Here is a 7,379-nt window from a genome sequence, read left to right as displayed (position 1 = left end):
TAATCCTTCTGTCCATATTCATTTTTTATCTATTAAAAATGCAACTGAACGCTTCTTTAATTTGTAATAAAATCCAGCAATTATCAATTTTTCTGGTTTTATTTTGTTACTTTTGATAAAGATCATAATCATTGAATAAAGAAACTTGTAGTTTCTCTTATTAAGTTTTAAATGATTATTTTATTGTTTATGAAAAAGGTGAGAGTTTTCTAAAAGGATTGAGAACTGCTTTTCCATAAGAGTTATGACATTAATCAACATGACTGAGCAATCAAAATTAATTTATTAAAAAAAGAAAAAAAAAAGAAAAAAATGAAACCATGAAAAATTAGTTTATTTAAAAAAAAATATGAAAAAATGAAAAAAACAACCATCATTTCAATCAGTAAAATGCAAAACACAGGAAATAAGCAATTTATCTGTAGGCAATAAAATTTATGACTCTCTGGACAATAATTAGTCTACATGTCAAGTCTACAGGGGTTTTATGGACTCTTATCAGACTGGACCAGACAGGATCTTGTTTATTGGGGATTAAAAAGTCTGGTATTTGGGGGTGGGGGTCACTTATATAGGAGATTTTCTTTGTCTTTAAGCGGATAATTAGTGAGAAAGGAGCTTAGGGATTTATGCAGGTTTTGTTTTCTCGAAATACGATTTCTGTACATGCACTTAAATTTTGCGGGACATTTACCAGACAATTTTTGATGTTATGTAGAGAACATGACCATTTAGAAAAAGACCATTTTTGCTTTCCATGTCTTTCATACTTAAAATTTTATCTGTAACATAGTTTCGGATGGACTGTTCCTCGAATATTGTCGCGCATAAAAGCGAGGTTATGATCGTTAAGTTAGTCAGTTATTTTTTTTTCAGTTTCAGGATTGCTTAACATAAAATGATTATTACACTCTTCCAAATACATATAAACCAACGTTAGATTGTTTGAGTATTTGACTTGCGCATATTTTAATAATATATTGTACTAAAATAAAGACAAAACCTGAAGTAAAATGTGAAAACTACTTCTGCTGCCTTGAAGTAAACGCTTTCTGAATGTTAGTAGTCAAAACTATTTGCACTCTGCTCTGTGGACCTCGGGTAATAGTTTTGACTGTTAGCCGACATGCCATTCAATAAGGTAGTGGCTAGGGATCCGGTAACCAGACCTCTAGACCCTGAGTCTAGATTTCTGGTTACTTGGCCTTCAGACAACCCGTACATGGCAGGCTAGAGGTCCAGTAATCCTTATAGATACTGAGACTTGTCTTGTATTACAAAGAGCAGACTATATTAACGGGAGATGATTTAAAAAAAATGTTTCACCCCGTCTGGGGGTACCATGTAAGGCTTAACGGCACTAGAGCGGTCAATAGAGATAATATTATATTAGGGGAAACGTGTATAAACATATTAAAATCCTAAACTTCGTTCAAAAGAGATGGCGTCAATAATCAGGGCGGTTGAGCTTGTATATGCACCACGTCTGGGGGTACCACGTAAGGCTTAACGACACCGGTGCGGTCAATACAAGGGATATATCCTCAGGGTGAAAGGAGCTATCTATTAAAGTTGCTACGGTCGGGCCACAACTATGAATAGCAAGAAATAATTTTAGAAACAACGTAGTAACAGGAGCCGACTGTCTATGGAGCATGTCGATGGATAGAAGCCCGAAAACGTTCTTAATACATGTATTATAATTTCTATTATATTAATTTAAATTTTAATTAGTTAAAATGTATATATAGATATGTTATTTTTACTGTTCTATATATTATAATCAAAAGACAAAATACTTTCTTACCAACCAGTATCTTTTAAATTATTCTGATTTTAAACATATACGTAATTTTAAGCCATAATTAGGATAATTTTAGACAATGATTTTAAAACTAAGAGACATATCCTTGCAACCACGTTACATTTCGGCAAGGATGGTCACCAGTTTTTACTAAATTAGTTTTAAATATATTTCTATAGCCTAATTTTATAAAAACTTTAGGCAAAAAATAAAAATCAGAAATATGTCTTTGTGTTTTCGTCTTTCGGCAAAGGCCGACTCTGATTTTATCAAATTTTAGCTAGCTTTAACATTTTTAACCAACTTTTATTCAATATTAACTTTTTTATACAAATTTTATAATACAATGTACCTGTAATAAAATCATGATAACAGAAACAACAAAATATCAAAATACATGTAAACCTATTAAATTAAAGTGAGGTAATGGCCAACAATATAAAGTAGGGACCTATGGTGGCATAAGCAAGACCTAGTCCGAGAAAACATGTACTAGAAAGACGCCACCATAGGAAAATCCAGTAGTAATAATGACCAGTAAACGGATCGACGGAAACAGACAAACAAAACAAACAACAGGTAAACAGGTAAATTTTAAGTAAAAATTCTCAGGCGAAATTCGGACGTCGGGTACACAGGATTCGCGTGTAAAACATTTATTAATACATAGTTTATCTTCAAATTTTCAGAATCGCTAAAGAACATATATAGCTATAATGCTAGAGTAATTTTAGTAATATAATTGAATTAAAATAAGCAAAATCACATAGAAACGGTCGAATTTTGATAAAACCAACCGTAAAATTTCATACCGCGCGATGGTAAATATCTTTTCTATACAATAAGTAAAGTAACTAATATACTGACATAATAATTAAATTTAGACTTTGGACTATAAAGTGCAAAAAACAGATCTGAAAAACATTAAAAAATGACAAAATGACAGCAATTTAAAAACATAGAGTAAAACGGCATTGGTAAAGTACATTAAATGTTTACGAGTACATGTATATAGAATTTATCGATATGACACAATTATGCAGTTGGCGTGGCGTGTAATCTATAAATAACCTGTGTACTGACAACAATCGGACACGGCCGTATATAAATATTTTGTATAATATGAGCCGTGCCATGAGAAAACCAACACAGTGGGTTTGCGACCAGCATGGATCCAGTACAGCCTGTGCATCCGCGGAGTCTGGTCAGAATCCATGCTGTTTGCTTTCAAAGACTATTGTTATTAGAGAAACCATTAGCGACCAGCATGGATCTTGACCAGACTGCCCGGACGCGCAGGCTGGTCTGGATCCATGCTGGTCGCAAACCCACTATGTTAATTTTTTTCATGGCACGACTCATATGTGTTTTTAAAGTTTTAATGTTTTTAAAGTTTATGGTTAATAAAATAAAGCAGTAGAGTATAGATGTAGTTCATGGTCAGTGGCAGTTTTTCTCAGGCGTTTCAGGAGTGTAAGAAAGGTAATCGCGGTTCTTACCCTGGATGACAAAATTTGATTAATTTAATTATATATTTCATAATCTATTTATTATTTTGGCAATTTAGACACATTTCAGGCGGATACAACAATTAAACAATGCAAAAACAATAAATACTCCAGCCTAGACCCAGACATGCTCCAGAAAAAAAAAATAACACCCGGGCCTTGAACTAATATCCCCCTTTTACTATATCATATGAATTCAATTCTTTGGAATCAATCCAGGCACCGACCTGTATCTGGCAACGGGTCTCAAAATTCAAATCTCGCTGGGCCTACGATTGATTAGTTTGACTGGAAACAGTCATAACTACGCAGCGCAGCGTAAACAAATAAAAAATACTTTCCTCGATTATTTGAATGGTTCAGTCACAGGAAACAGATGCATTTATAATTCTTTAATCCCGGGAAAAGTACAATCACATATTAAAGATAAAATATTTAGCTCTCTCGCTATTCATATTGATTACCGGACCTCAGCCTGTCCTGTACGAGTTACCGGGCGCCTAGCCACTTCCATTAAGTAAGCGTATAATATTACATGATTCTTTATAAAATTCACCGATCAATAATTTGTGCTAGTGTTTGTTTTTTTCTGATGCCGTGCAATAAAACACGTGCAGACTTCAAACATATTTTTTGACAACTGACCTTCAAGTCATTCGATCAAAGGTTGAATAATATATTTTGTGTGTATATTTCTTATCTATATTCCAAAGTAGGTTATTTTGATAAATCGCCATTACGAAATTTTATTAATATTTCTTAGCCGATAAAGCTAGACGTCTATGCCTATCACAAAAATCAATAAAAACCGATAATCTAATATCACAGCCTTCGGACGGATTCGTGGATTTCCGTACCAGTTGTTGTTGTATGGTAACACTGGTACAAAATAATTCCAGTATCTGACTCGATACATCTACAGTATAGAATTAAATGCAATACAACTTTTAACAATGCTTAAAAGAAATAAAAAGAGAAACATCATATTCAAAATATTATTTTTTAAGTAAAAGTTAGACCAGCATTTTATATAAGTATTAGGGATCTATGGGTTAAAGGTCAGTAATTCAAATCCTTCTTTGTTTCATATAAAAAAAACACGACGACTTCATGTCCTCTTTACGTATCTTTAGAGAACATCACTTTTTCCTACACCAATTTTTCATAAGAGTTCTATCACAAATTAACGAAAAAATGGAAAGAAAACAGGGTGTTGATTAGTTCCTAGGGAAATGCCATACAGTTGTGGTCTGCTGCCCTAAAAATGGCGCATATTTGCTCTCCTCCGCGCAATAAACACCTACTTTCGGTTTCGATCTGCAAAATTGTATGAAGGTTATATACCAATAAAAGAAATTGTTCTCTGTTTCATATAAAATTCGGCCACTTGAGTCTTCTGAACAATTTTGTTACAGTTTCTAGATTTTCACTGTGTCGTAGACCTATTTTCCGCAAGATATCCATTTACTTTCACGAAAAATAAGGCGTCACGGCGTGAAGAGCATTCATTAATTAATAATTTCGCTTCAAACTTTCAGTATCAATAGAGAATAGATATAACTCGGATGCTAGAGCATTTTTAATGAGATATTAATGTAATAGTACATAAACTCATACAAAAACAGCCGATTTGCAATAAATTACCTGTAAAATTTCATACAGCGCATTCGTAAATAGATATTTGGTTTTTATCAGAAAATGTATTTAAACCGCTGCGACCATTAAATTCAGACCTTCGGTCAGATAATGCAAGAAAACAGAATATGAGTCGCGCCATGAGAAAACCAACATAGTGCACTACCAACTTTTAGTAACATCGGTCTATCAGAAAATCGATAAATTTGCCTATATAAACAAATAAGGAAAAAAAATACTTAAACTTAAATAGAAAAAGTTCTATTTGGAAATCAAACATTCGATACCCCACAAATTAAAGTTTTATCTATTCCGGATATTATGAATATTCTTTATAAAAATATTTTAATATTTGGTTGGTCTTTATTTTACTTTAAACAGACCCACTTCAGTTCATATAGACTTTGTAGGAAACGGGTCATAAAAACTGACTTTTTCAAATATAACAGATAAAATGAGATATTTTCCGCAAATAATCAAAAAATCGATACCCCTAAAATGTAGAAATATTATTCAGTTTTCGTTATGCGTAATTTGTTTTAAATTTTATAATGGATTGTTTGGTCCTTTTTGCATTTTAGTGTGTACGGTGAACATTTCTTAAAAAATTCCGGCTTCTTTCGCCGTTATCCGTAAGTACTCGGAAGCTGTTACGGAAAATATTGTCGTCTGCTAGTCTGACTTTTTCGGTGTATAAATTGTATGCAGCTTCACATTTAAAAAAAATCTGAGATTATAATTAAGACAGATTAAAACAAATTAATTGTTGAACTCAGAAACGCCGAAACATAGATCTGCTGTCGTTTAAAATAACGCTATGGATGATTTAGTATTCGATTCGCATTTTATGTACAAATGCTTTTAATTTTCATCGCAAAAATACTTAAAGCAACTATTTCTCACGTGTTTCCATAAAATATAGTCTGTCAGTAATTGAGTTTCAAAGTATTCTTAAGAAATATAGCGATGATTAATTTCCAGAGACCTATATTATTTTTTTTTTGCCTTTCGATCTGGAGACTTTTTATTGCCGCGGCGGTCCGGGTTCGATCTCCGACGCGGTCATCTTTTTTTCTTCATATGGGAATTTTTAATAATTTTGAAACAAAAACAAATCATTTTTTATTATTCATGAGATGACCAAACTTTAATTTGAAAGATAGCCTCGGTGAACTGATAATTCTGCTTCTTTTCGAACCTACTTATATATTTTTCTGTATTCTTAAATTATTGCGTTTTTTTTTGGTACATTCTTTAATCATTCGTTTTAAAAAAATGCGATATCTATTATTTGTTTTAGTCTCAAGATTGCACAAAATCACATTAAGCATAAAATTACTTTATTGTTACAAATATCTTAAAATTACCCTTTGACTTTTATTGTGTATTACAATATTGCCTAGAGGTAAACAATATCCGGTCAGAGTTGTTTCAAGCCGGATCATAAAAGATATGTAACCCCACTTACTATAAGTGATAGGTATTTTTATGGTTTTATGGTTTTTGCGTTGTAATATATGTCTTTTACTTTCTTCTGTCTTTATATAGTCTTTCCCCTTTCTTTCAGGATTTTTTTTTTTACGCCTTACTTCATGAATCGTATGACAGTAGGAAGAATCAGTACAAATTTAGAATTCACATCGTTAATAGAGTTGTTCCGTACATGAGTAAAGATCCAGGCCTAAAGTTATTACTTAGTCAGGCCCGTGTGCAGATTTGTTTGCTGGGTTGGTGGGGGGCAACCTGGGGTGGGTTCGGGAGGGATATCCCCTCCCGATTACGAAATATTTTAATATGGCACACGAATAGATGAATTTTCCTGCTACCTGAAACACCTTTAAGGGTGTATCATATTTTTAAGAAACAGTCTACATTTTAATCATTTCATCAAGCCTTTTCAATGTATATATGATTGTACAGTCACAGTGTATGGACTTATTTTTCTGTATGATACCCAGTTGAAAAAAAAATGTTGAAGTTTTAAGATGATTATTAAGTAGAGTAGCTCCTAGACTATGATATTTTTTCACATTTTTATGATTTCATGTAATGAACTGAGCAAGTCTATAAACTATGTCCAATATTACAATTTTAACATCAGTCCTCTTAGAAAATCTCTAGAATAGACTGGCTTTTGTCTCTATGAACATAAAAAAAGAAAAAATCATAGAAATATCGTAATTATCAGTCTAGTGGCTAGTCTAATTATTAAGGGTATCCTATTTGCAAAATGGCCAAATGTTTTTAGATTTCCAACAAAACAAACTATAACATCACGGCACATATTAAATGATATTTATATGTATAAAAAACCCTCACAAGTAACGAGTTTTAGATGCGTTTTGTAAGATTTACTGAGAAACTACTTTTTAAAACTATGGGAGTTTTTAAGTAAGGTTATTGGACCCAAAAGAGTAAAACTGATACAGTAG

General features: G+C 32.4%; 1 long non-coding RNA gene across 1 annotated transcript in view; it reads left to right on the top strand.

Moving 5' to 3' along the window:
* Positions 1-342: 342 nt before the first annotated feature.
* LOC128555061 (uncharacterized) overlaps positions 343-7,379 on the top strand; it is a 30,232-nt gene continuing 23,195 nt past the window's right edge. Inside the window, exon 1 of the long non-coding RNA XR_008369776.1 lies at positions 343-635. This is a non-coding gene — a long non-coding RNA (uncharacterized LOC128555061). The remainder of the gene's footprint in view (positions 636-7,379) is intronic.

This window comes from Mercenaria mercenaria, unplaced genomic scaffold (assembly GCF_021730395.1).
Source record: "Mercenaria mercenaria strain notata unplaced genomic scaffold, MADL_Memer_1 contig_991, whole genome shotgun sequence".
Classification (NCBI taxonomy): Eukaryota; Metazoa; Mollusca; class Bivalvia; order Venerida; family Veneridae; genus Mercenaria; species Mercenaria mercenaria.
Note: the sequence above shows the minus strand (reverse complement) of the source record. Positions and strands in the feature narration are given on the sequence as shown.